This window comes from Perognathus longimembris, chromosome 3 (assembly GCF_023159225.1).
Source record: "Perognathus longimembris pacificus isolate PPM17 chromosome 3, ASM2315922v1, whole genome shotgun sequence".
In the NCBI taxonomy this organism is placed as follows: Eukaryota; Metazoa; Chordata; class Mammalia; order Rodentia; family Heteromyidae; genus Perognathus; species Perognathus longimembris.
The window spans coordinates 63,367,746-63,385,302 of record NC_063163.1 but is presented as its reverse complement, the minus strand read 5'-3'; the positions used below and the strand labels follow the sequence as shown (position 1 = coordinate 63,385,302).

The 17,557-nt window shown below is 42.6% G+C and overlaps 3 long non-coding RNA genes across 3 annotated transcripts; 1 reads left to right on the top strand and 2 right to left on the bottom strand.

Moving 5' to 3' along the window:
- Window positions 1-1,594: 1,594 nt before the first annotated feature.
- On the bottom strand, window positions 1,595-2,565 carry LOC125348459. The gene is made up of 2 exons (XR_007210378.1): window positions 1,945-2,565; window positions 1,595-1,728 (listed from the first exon to the last, which is right to left on the bottom strand). It is a non-coding gene; the product is annotated as an uncharacterized LOC125348459 (long non-coding RNA).
- Window positions 2,566-5,427: 2,862 nt separating this feature from the next.
- Window positions 5,428-11,710, bottom strand: LOC125348455. The gene is made up of 3 exons (XR_007210376.1): window positions 11,336-11,710; window positions 10,931-10,932; window positions 5,428-5,459 (listed from the first exon to the last, which is right to left on the bottom strand). It is a non-coding gene; the product is annotated as an uncharacterized LOC125348455 (long non-coding RNA).
- A 2,070-nt stretch (window positions 11,711-13,780) lies between these two features.
- LOC125348454 lies at window positions 13,781-14,877 on the top strand. The gene is made up of 2 exons (XR_007210375.1): window positions 13,781-14,155; window positions 14,525-14,877. It is a non-coding gene; the product is annotated as an uncharacterized LOC125348454 (long non-coding RNA).
- The last annotated feature ends 2,680 nt before the right edge of the window (window positions 14,878-17,557 follow it).

The window sequence follows — 17,557 nt, the reverse complement described above, 5'->3', positions numbered from 1 at the left end:
AACATATCTGGGCACCGTAGTTGGTCAGACCCCTGTGTGCTCTTATTCTTCAAACTTAAGTTACCTAAACAGTCCTGGTACATAAATTTCTCTGCTGTCTACTGGCCAGTCAGATTCTATATCCAGGGATGCAGCTGTTACTGTGTGTCCTTCTCGAAGTTTTGGTGCAAGCAGTAATATATTTACATATATTTTAATATATACAAAAATGGATCACATTGTACATACTTGTTTAATTTATGCTCCTTACAAACAACTATGTCTTTGGACATGTGTTATGGAATGAAAGAGTATTTTCATATGACAAAATGACTATCGGTTGTGTGCATATGTAAATATGCATACATATCAACTTTAAATGTTGCCTGTCTTAACTGCAAATCATATGGATTAAACTTTATTCCTTGTAGTTCCAGCTAATAAGTTCAGTTGAGATCCGATAGATGTCTGTTAAGGCCAGAGGACTGTTGTAAATTTTTTTTTTTTTTTTTTTTTTTGGCCAGTCCTGGGGCTTGGACTCAGGGCCTGAGCACTGTCCCTGGCTTCTTTGGCTTCTTTTTGCTCAAGGCTAGCACTCTGCCACTTGAGCCACCGCGCCACTTCTGGCCGTTTTCTGTATATGTGGTGCTGGGGAATTGAACCCAGGGCCTCATGTATATGAGGCAAGCACTCTTGCCACTAGGCCATATCCCCAGCCCTGTAAATGTTAGTAAACATAAGACTAGCACCAGGCACTGGTGGTGGCTCACACCTGCAGTCCTAGCTACTGAGGAGGCTGAGATCTGAGGATCATGGTTGGAAGTCAGCCCTTACAGGAAGGTCTGTGACTACTCGTCTTTTAATAAGCACATATTTTTGTTATTGTAAGGCTGATGTGCAGATTTAACATAAATCAGGTAATGAATACATTTCTTTTTGAATAGTGTCTCCAAGTAACCAGCAAAAGTCCGAAGTGGAACTGTGGCTTAAGTGGCAGAGCACTAACCTTGAGCCCAAAGTTCTGGGACAGCAGCTAGTCGAATAGAATAGAAATTTCATGTGATTGAAGTTGGTGATTTAAAGAAGTTTGATGTTAGCTAGTAAGTCTTGTATAAATCATATACTTTAGGGCTGTGATTCAAGGTCAGTAGTACAGTGCTTGCCTAGCATGTTTGGTCCCTACTTAGCAAAAAACAAAAAGGATGCTCACACACATGCAAATGGTCCAGAAAGGAGGCAGACACAATATACGTTTGCTATAAGAGGATCTCTTCCAAGTACTGTTGAACTGTGTATTTACCTGCCTGTTTCAGCTCAGATAGCTACAGAAAGCTCTGAGGTTACATTTGAGCTGAGGTCTGAGGAAAGAGCTGGACTTAAAAGTTGGATGTGTTGCAAGTGAGCAAGTTCTGTGTCGGGATTATTTTAATACCACTGCCTTGTGGCAGAGCCCTTGTCCGCCAGCCTTTCATTATTCCTTCTGCAGAAGCCTTGTAGGTTTTCTTTTTTTCCCTTGGTGTCCCCTACAATGAAACATTGACACCCCAAGTAACTGCTTATCTATGCCGTAGACCAAAAAAAAAATTTCTTTTCTTCCCCTAACTCCAGCTGCCTTTCCCCTTGGCATAGTGTAGGTCTCCTGAGACTCCAAGATGCCTATACTAAGTAATTGTTCTTTGTGAGTGAATTGGGAGATGTTCAGAGAAGTTTGGGTCAGGTAGTGATTAGTAAAGAATTATTAGAGCGGGGCTGGGAATATGGCCTAGTGGCAAGAGTGCTTGCCTTGTATACAGGAAGCCCTGGGTTCAATTCCTCAGCACCCCATATGCAGAAAGTGGCCAAAAGTGGCGCTGTGGCTCAAGTGGCAGAGTGTGAGCCTTGAGCAAAAAAAGAAAAAGAAGCCAGGAACAGTGCTCAGGCCCGAGTTCAAGGCCCAAGACTAGAAAAAAAAATGTTTAGAGCTACCTATAGAGTTGACTGGAGAACAGCCAGAATAAAAGGAAGTAGAGTAGAAGTGGCCAGAACATTGGAAGGGGTAATTCTGATAAAGGTACATCGGATGTATAAGTTGACAGGTTGAACTGAAGCCTCTTGATACAACTGCTTCAATAGTTTTGAAGGTGACCAAAAATCAGGAGTAAGCGCTGGTAACAGTGCTGTAAGGCCTTAATACATAGATAAAAAGGGAGAGAAGATGGAAGTATATTTAATAGGAGCAGAAGCTGGGGGATAGTTGGTTCCATCCAATCCAGCCTGGGCTACATAAGAAGGCTCTCCTCCACCAAATTGTACACATGGCCATTTGCATAATAAGGAGAAAAGAAGGTAAACGTCTCATTTGATCTCAGTATGAACATGCGTTCTGGACAGTGTTCTGGACTAGAATCTGATTAGAGCTTTTCCTTCCCCATTTTGTCTATTTTCCATTGACTCTACTTGACACTTCTGATTCTCTTCCTTGGAACCTGGTGACCTCCAAGATGAGCTTACTTACTGTTGAATTAATAACCAGGGATACTTTATCCATGGCACACTGGGATTTGAAGCACAATCAAATAAGATTTCTTTGTTCCATGGGGCTGAGAATGTGGCTCAGTGGTAGAGTGCTTGCCTAGCATGCATGAATCCCTGGGTTCAATTCCTCATCACCACATAAACAAAAAACTAGAAGTGGCGCTGTGGTTTAAGTGGTAGAGCACTAGCCTTCAGATACAGTTTAGGCTCCACGTAAAATTATTAGGAATGCCTTAATAAGCCCTATTGTCACTAGGAATGGGAAGTAGCACTTAGGCAGGTGCTTCCGCTTTGCCAGGTACTGAGTCTGAGGGCTCTGAGTGAATTGAGGGCATTTGTGATGGAAGGGCATTGCTGTAGTGATGGGACAGTAACTATGCACATTTCCCTGGGTGTTCCCTGTTACCGTGCTTTGTACAGTCTTAAGATTTCAAGCCATAAAAGTAAAGGTGTAGCTCAAGTGGATGAGGGCCGGCCTTGAGTGAAAGTGAAGTAAGCCCCAGGCCTCGGGTTCAAGTCCCAGTATTATCATGTGACTGCACATACACGCACATGCACATGCACACAAAATCCTAGAACTTTCAAGCCGGAGGTCATCAACAAGCAGAATTTTGGTGGATTTTTTAATTTTATGACACATTGTGTATTCCAGGTTGATTTGAACTCATGTTCTTCCTGCCTTTTGAATGTTAAGATTACACATGTACCACTAAGCCTACTTGTACACCTTAAAAATACCTTTAAATTCATGTTTTTAGCCTATGTGTGTGCATGCACATGTGCACATGTGTACCAATGAAGGTGTTAGAAATCAGGGCCTGGGCACTACCTCTCCTGGGCTTTTTCCATCCAAAAGTGGTTATCTACCACTTGAGCCACAGCCCCAGTTCCAGGTTTTTGGTGGTTAATAGGAGGTAAGAGTCTCACAGACTTATCTGCCTGGAATGACTTCCTTAGTCCTGCAGGATTACAGGAGTTAGCCATCAGTGCCTAGCTAGTTCATAATCTTTTCAGAAGATACGTTGACATCCAGTATTAGTAGAAGTGATGCAAACATTTAACTATCTTGCTAAATCTTCATACAGATCCAGTTGTTGAGATGTACTTGTAATTGAGGCGCCATGAACCTCCAATGAGCATGTGTGGGAAAAGGAAAAGCATCCTGACTGGTAGACCCTTTAACATCTCTTATATTCCTACATTTAAATAATTATAAAAGGATACATTATGTTTGCTTGCTGTTTATGCAGCATTCTGATATTTAATTCATATCATTTTACAATGTCACCTACAAGAAATGTGTTTTGGCCAGGTGCCAATGGCTCATGCTTGTAATCCTAGCTACTCAGGAGGTTGTGGTCTGGTGATCACAGTTCAAAGCCAGCCTAAGGATGGAAAGTCCACAAGACTTAACTCCAATCAACCCTGAGAAACCTGGAAGTGGCACTGTGGCTTTTTTTTTTTTCTTTCCTTTTCCAGTCCTGGGACTTGAACTCAGGACCTGAGTGCTGTCCTTGAGCTCCTTTTTTGCTCAAGGCTAGCACTCTACCACTTCTAGCTTTCTCTATGACTGATAGGTCATGGACTTTCCTGCTCAAGCTGGCTTTAAACCGAGGTCCTCAGATTTCAGCCTCCTGAGAAGCTAGGATTGTAGATGCAAGCCACTCGCCAGCTCCATGAGACTCTTGTCTCCAGTTAACCACTAGAAAACCGGAAGTTGCACTGTGGCTCAGAGAGGCAGAGCACTAACCTTGTGTAAAAGATCTTAGGGACAGCACCCCAGGCCTTGAGTTCAAGCCCTTTGCCTGGCAAGAAAGCATTGGTAAACTAAATGCTTGTTATTACTGTAGTCCAACTTACCACTGCACACTATTAAGGATTTATTTTCTTCAACTAATTTTGCTTTGTGTAGTGCTTGAAATTTTTTATGTGATTACAAAGGGTAATTGTGAACTCTAGGTTTTGAAGTACCTCCAGGAATTGGGAGAACAGAATAATGTTTTAGTGCTTTCTTCACTTCCTGCTACAATTTTCCTTAGCACAGTTACCATATAGATAAAACAATGTGATGTTTTAAGACCCATTCCTTTTCTCTAAAACTTGCTTTATTTTACTATAGGTATCTAGGTATTCCCCCCTCTTCCCCACAGTCATTAGTTGCATTGGTATATACCGCACCATAAATTGTCTGTGAACTTTAGAGGAAAAGATGATTATAATCTAACTTCCCCCTCATGTCCCCTGAAAGTTTATGTTCTAGTTTACTGCTTCCGCAGTAATATACAGTATCTTTTGTCTGTGCATGCGTGCATGGGTGCATGTGGGTATGTGCTTTTGAGGCCTCTGAGCTTTTCTGTTCAAGGCTAGTGCTCTACCAGTTAAACCATAGCTTCTGGCTTTTCAGTGGTTGGTTGGAGAGAAGAGTCTCAAAGATCTTCACTGGGTTGGCTTTGAACCTTGATCCTCAGATCTTAGCCTCCTGAGTAGCTACATTTACAAGTGTGAGCCATCAGTGCCAACCTGTCTCTTGTCTTTAACAGGAAGGCAAAGGGCCATTCTTAGTTGTGAATAGTTGTGTGTGAAATTTCTCTGCCTGTTATATTCAGTCCACCCTCTCCCCCCAAAAAAGAAACAAAAAACATTGTCTCCTTAGAAGGGATTCCCTGCTGGCTTGAAATAAGCTTTTGCTTCAGTTCCTTTTCTCTTGATTTGTAGCAAGGTATGTCATTATTAAGATCCTAGTTTTTGTGTTTCTCAATTCTTTTTTTTTTTTTTGCCAGTCCTGGGCCTTGGACTCAGGTCCTGAGCACTGACCCTGGCTTCTTTATGCTCAAGGATAGCACTCTGCTGCTTGAGCCACAGTGCCACTTCTGGCCGTTTTCTGTATGTGTGGTGCTGGGAAATTGAACCCAGGGCTTCACATATACGAGGCAAGCACTCTTGCCACTAGGCCATATTCCCAGCCCCTCAGTTCACGTTTTAAATTGAGTACTTCAGCCACCATCCTTTTGGATTATGTATTTTTTTATATTTACCTTGTCCTAGAATTTATTTCTATTTTGTATATTCTGGGAGTTAAGTAATGTGTATTATATCAGATCCATGAACAGTAGTAGACTTGCACTTAGGGGGTGGAAAGGAGTTTCTCCTCGCCTTCAGGCTGGGCCAGGGTTAGGTGCAATGATACATGGGGCTTCTTTATTGTTTAATTATTTAAATAATCAGTAAGTACATGTGGTACTGTTTCTGACTATTGAAGATGTCTTTATTTACTCTTTGGGTATAATTAAAGATGCCTTACTTTTTCTTTTGGCAATTCAAATGTTTTTGACAATAAATATGGGTGTGGAGCCAGGTATTAGTGGCTCATGCCTGTAATCCTCTCTATGCAGGAATCTGATATCTGAGGATTGCAGTTTGAAGCCAGCCCCGGCAGGAAAGTTAGTGAGACTTTTTTTTTGGCCATTCCTGGGGCTTGGACTCAGGGCCTGAGCACTGTCCCTGGCTGCTTCTTGCTCAAGGCTAGCACTCTGCCACTTGAGTCACAGCGCCACTTCTGGCCATTTTCTGTATATGTGGTGCTGGGGAATCGAACCCAGGGCCTCATGTATACAAGGCAAGCACTCTTGCCACTAGGCCATATCCCCAGCCCCTTAGTGAGACTTTTATCCCCAAATTAATTACCAAAAAGTCAGAAGTGGAGCTGTGGTTCAAGTGGTACAGTACAAGCCTTGAGCAAAGCTGCTCAGGTATAGCACCCAGGCCCTGAATTCAAGCCCAAGGGACTGGCACCAAAAAACAACACCAAAGAAATTGGGTGGGGTATATCATTGTGTGCCTAGATCTTGGGCTTGGCTTGCCCATTTAAAATGTGAGAACCCGGGGCTGGGAATGAGGCTTAGCAGTAGAGTGCTTGTGTAGCATGCACAAAGCCCTGGGTTCGATTCCTCAGCACCACATAAACAGAAAACCCGGAAGTGGTGCTGTGGCTCAAGTGGCAGAGTGCTAGCCTTGAGCAAAAAGAAGCCAGGGACAGTGCTCAGGCCCTGAGTCCCAAGCCCCAGGACTGGGAGAAAGAAAAAAGTAAGACTTTATTCCAGAAAGATGTGGCTAACAAGGTTAGAAGAGTACCTGCCTGGCAAGTGCTTGACCCTGAGACAAAACCATGATAATTCCTCATCCCCATCCCTATCCCCAAATTTCAGCTAAAGGACTATTTTACCTTTACTGATCTCCCCCTCCCTTGTATTTGCTAGTGTTGCTTAGCTGTTCTTGAGGAGCTGAAAATAGTAAGTCCTCTGGGACCAGTTTTCTGAAACTTCAATGATTTTTAAATCAACTTAAGCCAGGTGTGATATTCCTTTTGACTTACTGCTTGAGTCCATCAGTTGAGGTCAACGTGGGTAGCATAGTGTGACCTTGTCTCTCTTTAAAAAGTGGGGAGGGGCTAAAATCAAATTATTAATATTGAATTGATATGTTTGTTGTGATTCTTGTATTAGAGTTCATTACCTTTTGTAGATTTTAGTAAATTGTAGGCTCACATTTTTATGCTGATAAGCCTTACCTTTACTAATGTAAAACTTACATGTGACATGTATGTAGGATCATGTAATGTATGTGTAATGTATAATGCACATATTTAATATGTACAAGTAACCCATTTGTAAAAACAAGAATATAAATGAATTCAAGAACTGAACTCCAATAAATAGACTACTACCATTGCTAGTAAAAATATGTAAATGATTATTTTTAATTGGTTTATAGCATAGTTTTAAGAATACTTAAGGATTTATATAAAATCAACAAGGATCATGGTTTACCACAACCAAGTATCCCTATGAAGTACTTGCAAATTTTTATTTTTTTGCCAGTCCTGGGGCTTGAACTCAGGCCCTGAGCACTCTCCTTAAGCTTCATTTTGCTCAGGGCTAGTGTTCTACCACTTGAGCCAAACGGCCACTTCTGGCTTTTTTCTATTTATGTGGTGCTGAGGAATCAAACCCAGGGCTTCATGCATGCAAGGCAAGCACTCTGCCACTAAGCCATATTCCCAGCCCACAATACAATTTTTGTAACATACATACCTGCGGTAATATGCAATATGCATATAAAATTTTGTGAGGAGCTGGGAATGTGGCTTAGTGGTAGAGCGCTTGCCTAGCATGCGTGAAAAACCCTGGGTTCGATTCCTCAGCACCACATAGACAGAAAAAGCTGGAAATGGCCCTGTGGCTCAAGTGGTAGAATGCTAGCCCTGAGCAAAAGAAACTCAGGGACAGTGCCCAGGCCCTGAGTTCAAGCCCCAAGACTGGCAAAAAAGAAAAAATATGGGCTGGGGATATAGCCTAGTGGCAAGAGTGCCTGCCTCGGATACACGAGGCCCTAGGTTCGATTCCCCAGCACCACATATACAGAAAACGGCCAGAAGCGGCGCTGTCGCTCAAGTGGCAGAGTGCTAGCCTTGAGCGGGAAGAAGCCAGGGACAGTGCTCAGGCCCTGAGTCCAAGGCCCACGACTGGCCAAAAAAAAAAAAAAAAAAATATATATATATATATATATATATATTGTGGGCTTCATACTTAAGATGAATTTGAGACTTAAATGGGTTTTGAAAATGCAATTGATTTAAGCTATTTTTAATATTTTTATGGTTATGTCTACCCCTAACAGGTTAAAAATTGAACATAAATCTATGTGTATATTCCTATATTGCAAGTATGTTCTACTGCATTAAGTCAGGTATGACACTGGTGCTGGGTGCTCATGCCTGTAATCCTAGCTACTCAGGAAGCTGAGATCGATCTAAGGATTGAAGTTCAAAGCCAGCCTGGGCAGGAAACCCCATGAGACTCTTATTCTCCAAATAATTACCAGAAAACTGGAAGTGGTGCTGTGGTAGCACCACAGTTGTAGAGTGCTAGCCTTGAGCAGAAAAGCTCAGGGACAGCACTCACATCCTGAGTTCAAGCCCCGACTAACAAAAACTGAACAAAATTAAAAAGGAAGGTTAAAGCATGTAGTTTTCAAGAAGTAGAGCACTTGCCAATTATATGCAAAGCCCTTGGTTCCAAATCCTAAAACAGAAGGGGAAGAAAAGCCAAAAAAAAAAAAAACAACTGATGCTCATTTTATAAGGATCAGATGATAGACATGAGCCTTCCCCTCTGTGAGATCTTGTTTTGTGCCTTGGGGATTATAGTTTCAACATAGTTCTATGGTAGGAGGCTTCTGATGAGGACAGAATTATGTGTGATACACATAATAGATTTTTGTAGGTACAGTAATTTAGATTCTTTGTATAATTTTCCATTACATTGTTTTAAGTTAAGTAAAAGGGTCTGTAAATTACTAGGAGATTTGAAAATGATTCAGTATTTAGGATTTATAACATTCAATTCAAACATGAAAATTGATTAAGTCGGGCTGGGGATATAGCCTAGTGGCAAGAGTGCCTGCCTCAGATACAAGAGGCCCTAGGTTCGATTCCCCAGCACCACATATACAGAAAACGGCCCGAAGCGGCGCTGTGGCTCAAGTGGCAGAGTGCTAGCCTTGAGCGGGAAGAAGCCAGGGACAGTGCTCAGGCCCTGAGTCCAAGGCCCAGGACTGGCCAAAAAAAAAAAAAAAAAAAAAAATTGATTAAGTCTGTTCATAGAGGAAATGGAGACTACTTTGTGTTGGAGAATTCTTACTGGAAAACAATTGTTTCATCAAGCCATGCTGTACAAAGTGATGTTAACAGACTCTTGATTGATTACTATAAAGAACTTTGAAGAGATTAGTTAAAAGATAAGAGATACTTCATGAAAAAAATTTTAAGTCCTTTAGGGATGTATGTGTGCGCACGCGTGTGCATGTGTGTTCTGGGCCTGCGCACTATCCCTGAGCTTTTTTTTGTTCAAGGCTATCAGTCAACCACTTGGGCCACACTTCCACTTCCAGCTCTTTTGGTGCTCACTTGGACATGAGTTTCATGGACTTAACTGCTAGAGCTGGTTTTGAGCTGCAATCCTCAGATCTCAGTCTCCTGGGTAGCTATGACTACAGGCATGAGCCACTGATGCTGGACTCAACATACATTTTTTAAATCTGATTTTGTTTCCTAGGAAGATAAAAGAAAACATGGATGAAGCTACCACATTCAGCTTGTGGCGTGATTCAAGTCAGAAAAGTTGGTAGAATCCAACTTTCTTTCAGGTCAGTCAGCATTGCTGTTTTTTGAGATTCTGTTTGCTGTAATGATAGTTCCAATGCTGGATTTTAGGAGTGTTTGGTTTGTTCGAGACAGCCTGGTCTTGCCATGCACTGTAGGCTCTTCTGGAATTTGCCATCTTTCTGTCTCAACCTCCCATGTTTCCACATTATAGGCTTAAGACACCATACCCAGTTTTTTGTTGGGCAGTGTTAGGGACCAAATTCATACCTTGTGCATGCTAGGCTAGCACTCTACTTCTAAACTATAGATAGACAAAGCTCCAAATCTCTTGTGTATGGTTTTGTTTTTTAGTTAGTTGAATGTTTGAGAATAGTTTATAGCTGAACCTGAAATTCATGAAATAGAAGGGGACCTGTTGCTCCAAGTTGCTGTCTCCTTTTATAACTTGCAGTAATGTTTATACTGATTATCTTCCAATAAAACTGAATTGAAAAAGATAGGGTTAAATAAATAAGGCTTTAGATATATCTTTTTTTTTTTTTTGGCCAGTCCTGGGGCTTGGACTCAGGGCCTGAGCACTGTCCCTGGCTTCTTTTTTTGCTCAAGGCTAGCACTCGGCCACTTGAGCCACAGCACCACTTCTGGCCGTTTTCTGTATATATGTGGTGCGCTGAGGAATTGAACCCAGGGCCTCATGTATGCGAGGCAAGCACTCTTGCCACTAGGCCATATCCCCAGCCCCATAGATATATCATTTTTAATGTTGGAAATGAACTACACAGCTGCCAGGTGGAGACAGGCTGGAAAAACTGGTAGAGAAGAGGGAAGGGGTGACATTGTTCCAGAAGATTTACGTAAACCTTTATAATGTCAATAATAAAATAATGAAAAGAAAAAAAGGTCTTGCTGAAAGGCCAGGTATGGTGGTGTATGCCTGTAATTCTGGCTACTTGGGAGGCAGAGTTAAAAAAGAGTAAGACTATGGTTTGAGGCCTTCCAGGTGAGATGCTATCTGGGTATGGCTGTCCACATCTGAACTGTTAGCTGCCGGGAGGAGGGCTGTAGTCCAAGGCTAGCTAATGGCAAATGTGAGGTCCTTCCTGTCCAAAAAATAACTAAAGTGTAAAAAGAAGCGAGTGCATTGCTCACTTAGGCAAGCCTGGAGACAAACACCATCAGCACTGAAAAAAACAGTACTGGTGTTTAGTGACCTATCAAACTTAGTATTTTTGTGCCAGAATTGGGGCTTCATTTCACTCAAGGCTAATGTTCTACTGCTTGAGCTACAGTTCCACTTCAGACTTTTTCCTGGTTAATTGGAAGTGAGCCTCATAGACATTTCTACCCATGTTGGCTTTAACCTGTAGTTCTTAGTCACAGCCTCTGAAATAGCTAGTATTAACAGCAAATATTAGTCTTAAATTCCTTTAGGAGGCAAGTGTGCTACCACTTGCCCAACCCTAGTCTCTTAAAATAGTATAACCGTAAAAGCCATCCATGCTAGGGATTCTAGCTCGATTTCCCCCTCATTCCTCTTAGAAATGGTTCATCAAATGTTGTTCTTTTATTATTTAAACAATTAAAATTTATAAAGATATATTATGTAATCTTTAGTACGTTTTTTCAAGTTATGGGGCACAGGGACTGTGCCTTATTGTAACAGAACTGTTGTTGAGAAACAGAAGCTACTTTTTGTGAGGTTGAATTGGAAACTCCTGTCTCAAAGAACAAAGCTAGCACAAAGCTTTTAAAGACAAAAAAAACCACATTTGGGGTGAACCCAAACCTTAACAAAAGCAGGCCTTCTATGGGGAAGTAGCTCAGGTGTCAGCTTAAACTCCATATAGGGGCTGAGCCTCAAACCTTCCTTTTAGAGACTAGGCTCAGCAGTGAGAGAATCTAACCATTTGGGGAGGTAGGTGAAGACAAGCATTTTCTGTAGCAAAAGCCTCCCCCAGGCTAAACAGCAGGACGTCTGCTATTCAGTGCTCTCACACCTCCATGCTTTTCTTCAGGCCAAGTGGAATGCCCCATCCACCTGGTTAGGCACAGGATGGCTGGCCTCTTTTTTTCTTTTCATTATTTTATTATTGATATTATAGAGGTGATAAACAGAAGAGTCACAGTTACATAAATCTTTTTGAGCAATGTCACCCCTTCCCTCTTCTCTCCCAGTTTTTCCATCCTGTCTCTACCCACCAGCTGTATAGTTCATTTTCAACAGTGTTAAATAAAGCTTTAGATATATCATTTTTAATTCAGTTTTATTGGAAGACAGTCTCCTGCTGGGAGAACCAGTAGCTACTACTTACACCCAGTCTCCTAACTTGAACTCTTTTGCTCTAGGCTAGTATTCAGCACTTGAGCCACAGCTCCACTTCAGTTTTCTAGTGGTTAGTTGGAGACCGGAGTCACATAGGCTTTCCTGTCCTGGCTTGCTTAAAGCTGTCATCTTCAGATCTCAGCCTCCCAATGAGCTAGGATTACAAAAGTGAAGAATCAGTGCCCGGCTTTAGCATTTTTATTAGTATATATTGTACCCAAGAATGTTATTGTGGGTATTTAAATGTACTTAATTCTATCCACCTAACTGGTGATGGCAGGCATTGTGTCCTTTTCTTGCTGGTCCACATGCAGCCCTGAGGGACAGGAGCTGTCAGTAGACCCTGAAGCCCTGGAACGCAGCTTCTGTAGGTAGCAGACTCCGGAAAGCCTGCTATCACATGGTTTGAGCAGCACTGTTGCATTCTGAATCTTTGAGAAACTTCTTTTTAAGGCATCTGATCCTAACTCCTGCTGCTGCCCTGAACTGAGTGCTGTTATGTTATCCAGCTCCAAAAATCTTGGCTTTGGTTCCCAAATCCCCATTTTGCCAGTGTTACACATTGCCTGGGAGTTTGTGAAGAAAGCAGTTTTAGCTCTAGCCATCTGAGTACTAGGGCTGGATGCCGCCCTTTTTGGGGGGCAGGGGAGGATATGGTGCAGGTCCTAGGGGCTTGAACTCAGAGCTTGGGTACTGTTGCTGAGCTTTGTTGTTGTTTTTCAAGGCTAGCACTCTACCACTTGAACCACAACTCCACTTCTGACTTTTGGGTGGTTAACTAGAGGACACTCACAGACCTTCCTGCCTGGGCTGGCTTTGAACCATGATTCTCAGATGCTGTAGGTAGGCTTACAGGCATGAACCATCAGAATCTGGCTGTTTGTATATCTTTAACTCCTTTAGGTGATTCTGGATACTAGGGAACCAGTCACCTAGGAAATTACTAAAAGTTTATAATGGTCCTATGCTTTACATATCATAGTTTTAGATGCCACATTTTGAGAGGTCAAATTGGGAGTCTTTACTGGAAAGCTGGTGCATGCAGGTAGACTCTTGTCATAAAGACCTGCAGCCCTGCAGATACACTTAACACTGTCAGGAACTCAGCCGTGAGAGCCCGAGAGGAAAGAGAGTAGAAAAGCAACCCCAACAAACCACATCCGCTCAGTGGAGAGCTGAAGTGGGACACCATGGTGACTGGAGGAGAGCCAGCAGACAGGAGGCATGTGCCATGGTGTACTGGTGCCTGACCTGGTCTAGGCCTCAGTAGGGTGAGAGGGCAGGGAATGTGAGAGTTCAGGACAAGACTGGCAGGTCCAGTAACCTATTGTCCAAGTCCCCACCCCTGCCTCTAAGAATTCAGACATGCCCATCACCTGGGAGATGGGACTTCCCTGCCTCCACCAGGAAGACAAGATGGTGCCAGTTAAACCCAATACTCTGTCATCCACCACATGGCCAAGATGGCGTCAATTAGATTCAGCAGTCATACTTCAGTTTTGTGTATGCTTTGGGGAATCTTGTTGGGATTAAATTTTCAAATTACAATATACCTAAGTCCTTTCCTAAATTGAATTTGAAGCAGTTATTTTAAGGTGTGGATATGGAAGTGCTTGTCTGCAGGCATAGCACCTGACCTTAACTTAGCTGAAAGCCCGCTCACCCCAGGCGGAGCATTCTATTCTGGGCCTGGCCAAGAACACTGCCCTTGGCCCCCAAGAGACCATAACTTATTTTCTATTTTGTTTCCTTAAACTAGCCCCTTGTACAACCTCCATACCTGCACAACCTCCATACCTGCAGAAAGGTCTGTGCCCCTTGCTGGCAATAAACAGTCCTAGCCTGTTGAGAATTGAGTCCAGTCCATTCTTTCTCTGTTCTCCATTTTCCTAACAATGATGAGGATGGATCCCAGTGCTTGAATGCTGCATCCTTAGTTCCTAAGGGATTTTTTTGGCACCACAGTGCAGCCAAAGGTAGAGTGGCAAATCAGAATGGTTAAACACTTGAATAGCTTGCCCAGCGTCCTGGATTTAATATCCAGCACACAAATAAAAGCAAAAACCTTGTTAGAAAAACATAACATTATCCTTGTTTTATCATTTCCAGGTTTCTCACTTTGAAGGGCTGGAGGCATGGCTCAGCTGGTGGAGGGCCAGGTAGTGAGCGTGTGTCAGGTACTGTTTGATTCCCTGTCTCGGACAAAAAAACAACAACAAAAAACCCTTCAGTCTCAGATTGAAAGCTGTACAGGTTCAGAGTTAGGCTTGAGAGAGAGCATCTCTATCAGGTTCCCAGAGGATGCATCCCCAACACTGGAAAGCTTCCAGAATTAGTGCTTTTGAGTAGTAACATAGTTAACTTTCCAGGTACTTAAGAGTTAAACACTTACAAGTGCCTACTGCATTGGGGGGAAAAACTTTCATCAGTGAGATGTTAACTCAGATTATTGCAATTTTTTAGGACTGCTCTACAGTGATTCCTTAGGACTTTTCTCTCTCACACACACCCTGTCAATACTGATAAAGAATCCATCTCTTTTACAGGTCAAATTGAAAGGTCTCGGAGTCAGCTTGCCATTAAGTCCCTGCCCTGTACCCATTTACAAAAAACTGATGTTTCCCTGATGCTGTGCTGCTTTTCCTGGTGTGGAAATACAGAGTCCCTTCCCACTTACAACAGTCTTGTTACACTCCTTCTCAGGAGACTCTCCCTCCAGTTCTCGCCCCTATGTAACACCTCCTTCTTGGAACTGGCTCTTCCCCCCAATTCCCACAGCCCATGTAATGTTGCCCCCTAAAATTTTGTTTCAGTTCCACCCACATCTGTCCGCCTCCATTGCTGGTTGGAGCAGCCCCGGCAGGTCTGTCCCCCAATAAAGCCTGGAGCCTGTGTCATTCTTCTGTCTCTCATTTCTTACACACATCACTGTGGAAAACTTTTAATGACCCAGGAGAAACAAGCCAGAAGACTAATTTCGTGTGTGTGTGTCTGTGTCTGTGTCTGTGTCTCTGTGTGTACAGAAAGGAGATTGCCACACAGTCATTCATGCAGAACTTTAGTAACGATAGCTGAGGACAGCATCTGAAGCGCTGTCTTGGTGGGGCTGAGATTAGGGAGAAGGTGGGGAGGTGTGGCTACAGTGAAGCACAGGAAGGAGGTGTAGGGATGAACTCAGAGCCTGGGGGACCTGCCACTGCCCCCTCCCAGCATGGGGGGGAAATCTCTAGGGGAGGGGCCATTTTTCCCAGGCAGACCTAATGTATATTATTCCATATAAGCAACTTATGGCTACTTGAGCAATCATTGTTTTAAAATATGCCTTAGAGGCACATTTTCTATAGTTAAAACGGTACCTACATTTTAACTGATTTTCTTATTAGTGTATGCACATTGTATTAATGGGTTTGTTTTCATATATGCATGTAACAAAATTTGAGGGTTTTTGTAAAGTTAATGTAGATATAAAATATTGTGTGTCATGATGGCCTTGTGTTGGGAATTCGAAATAACCCACAAGCCTACCTTTTCAGTTGTCTGAGAGCCACTAAGGATTCTGCTTATCGTCTATACTTTGAAATTTTGAAGTAAAAAGTTTCATATTGGGCCAGGCACCAGTGGCTCACTTCTCTCATTTTAGCAATTAGGAGACTGAGATTGAGAGGATTTTTGATTCTAAGTGAGTTGTACAGCGAAGTCCACCAGTCTCCTCCCCCAAGGAAGACAGGCAGGGTGGTATTTGTCTGTCACGCCAACTATGACATATATTCCACCAGCCCAGGCCCATCAGAGCAAGTGAAATCCTAGCTCAGAAATATTTAGAGCTGGGCTACTGTGGCTCACACCTGTAACCCGAGCCACTCAGGAGGCTGAGATCTAAGGATTTTCATTCAAAACTGGTTTGAGTAGATAAATCTGCAACTATCTTCAGTCAACCAGAAAAAAGCTGGAATGAAGGCATGGCTCAAATAGTAGAGCTAAACAAGAGCGTCAGAGGCCTTGAGTTCAGTCCCAGTATTGGCACAGACATGAAAAATGATAGTAAAATTTTAAAAGGTCTTTTTCCTGATATTTTTTTCCCACCCCCTCTGTACTAGAGATTAAACCTCAACCTCACTAGGCAATTGCTGCACTACTGAGTCCGCTTTTTTTTTTTTTTTTTTTTTTGGCCAGTCTTGGGCCTTGGACTCAGGGCCTGAGCACTGTCCCTGGCTTCTTCCCGCTCAAGGCTAGCACTCTGCCACTTGAGCCACAGCGCCACTTCTGGCCGTTTTCTGTATATGTGGTGCTGGGGAATCGAACCTAGGGCCTCGTGTATCCGAGGCAGGCACTCTTGCCACTAGGCTATATCCCCAGCCCCTGAGTCCGCTTTTTGGTACCCTCCTCTTGTTTCTGTTACATGCCAAGTGGCTTGCATTTTAAGTGCTTCATTGGCTCTTTGCTATGGTGCTAAACCTTGCCTGTGCTGGCATGTTTCCATTCTGAGCTACATTTTCACAACATCATACAGAGTAGAACTTGAAAAACTAGCACCTGGTCTGTGTTCTGGGCCAAACTTACTAACTCAAGAATTGAGATGGAATTGACATGGGGGGACAGAGTCCCTGAACTGAAACCAATGACTGCTCTACCTGGTCCCAAACTTTTTGGTAAGGTAACACAAGAAGAAAGGGGGTTATTTCAGTGTCTAAGAAGCATTGTTAGCAAACAAGATAGCTGTCTGCCAGCAAAAATATGGCCTTAGGAGTATGTTGAGAATCTTATTTGGTTCAAAATGTCATTGTCATCCTTACTGATTTTTACTTGTGTGTAAGCAAAGGTGGGCTCTGGTCTGGCTGGGTTAGAACAAAAGAACTGCACTAAATTGTATGACTTTACATTATATTCCTAGTGGACGTGCAGCTGTGCTATAGAACTTATTGGCACATCTAGGAAAAGCTCAAAATGTAACAGTTCTGATAGCACATGTTAAACTGTTTCTTCCATATTTCAAACTTGCCTACTTCTCCAACCATTAAGTCCTCTGTTCAAAGGTCTCATGATGGTTGCCTGACTTCCTTCAGCTTCCAGACTAAAAGGAACTGTGCAGATTTTGCAACTTGGCTTTCTTTGTAGCCCTGTTTCCTTGATAAACAGCATGATTCTGAGGAAATACTTCACTTAAAAGCCTGTATTTGGCTACTGTTTTCTAAATTTTCCTCAGAAAGCTATGAAATCAGATAAAGCCACCAGTATAGGACTGAGTTCATTTGAAAAAGTTAAATCCTAGCCCATTTAGCTAGGAAATGTACACACTTAGTATATACATTATTTTGAAGTTTGGGGACTTTAAGACAAAGGAGATAGACATAGTTGAATTTATTGAGAACACAGTGCTTATCTATTAGCATGTCTGAGGACGTGGGTCCCATTCTTAGCATTGGGATGAAGAGAGGACTTACAAATAGTTTTGAAAACTTTTCACTAAGATTTGGAGGGGTATGGTGGCATATGCCTCCAATCCTGGCTGCCTGGGGATGGAGACAGGATTGTCTCAGAAACCGAATAAAAATTAAAGGGTTAAAGAGGGTTGAGCTCAA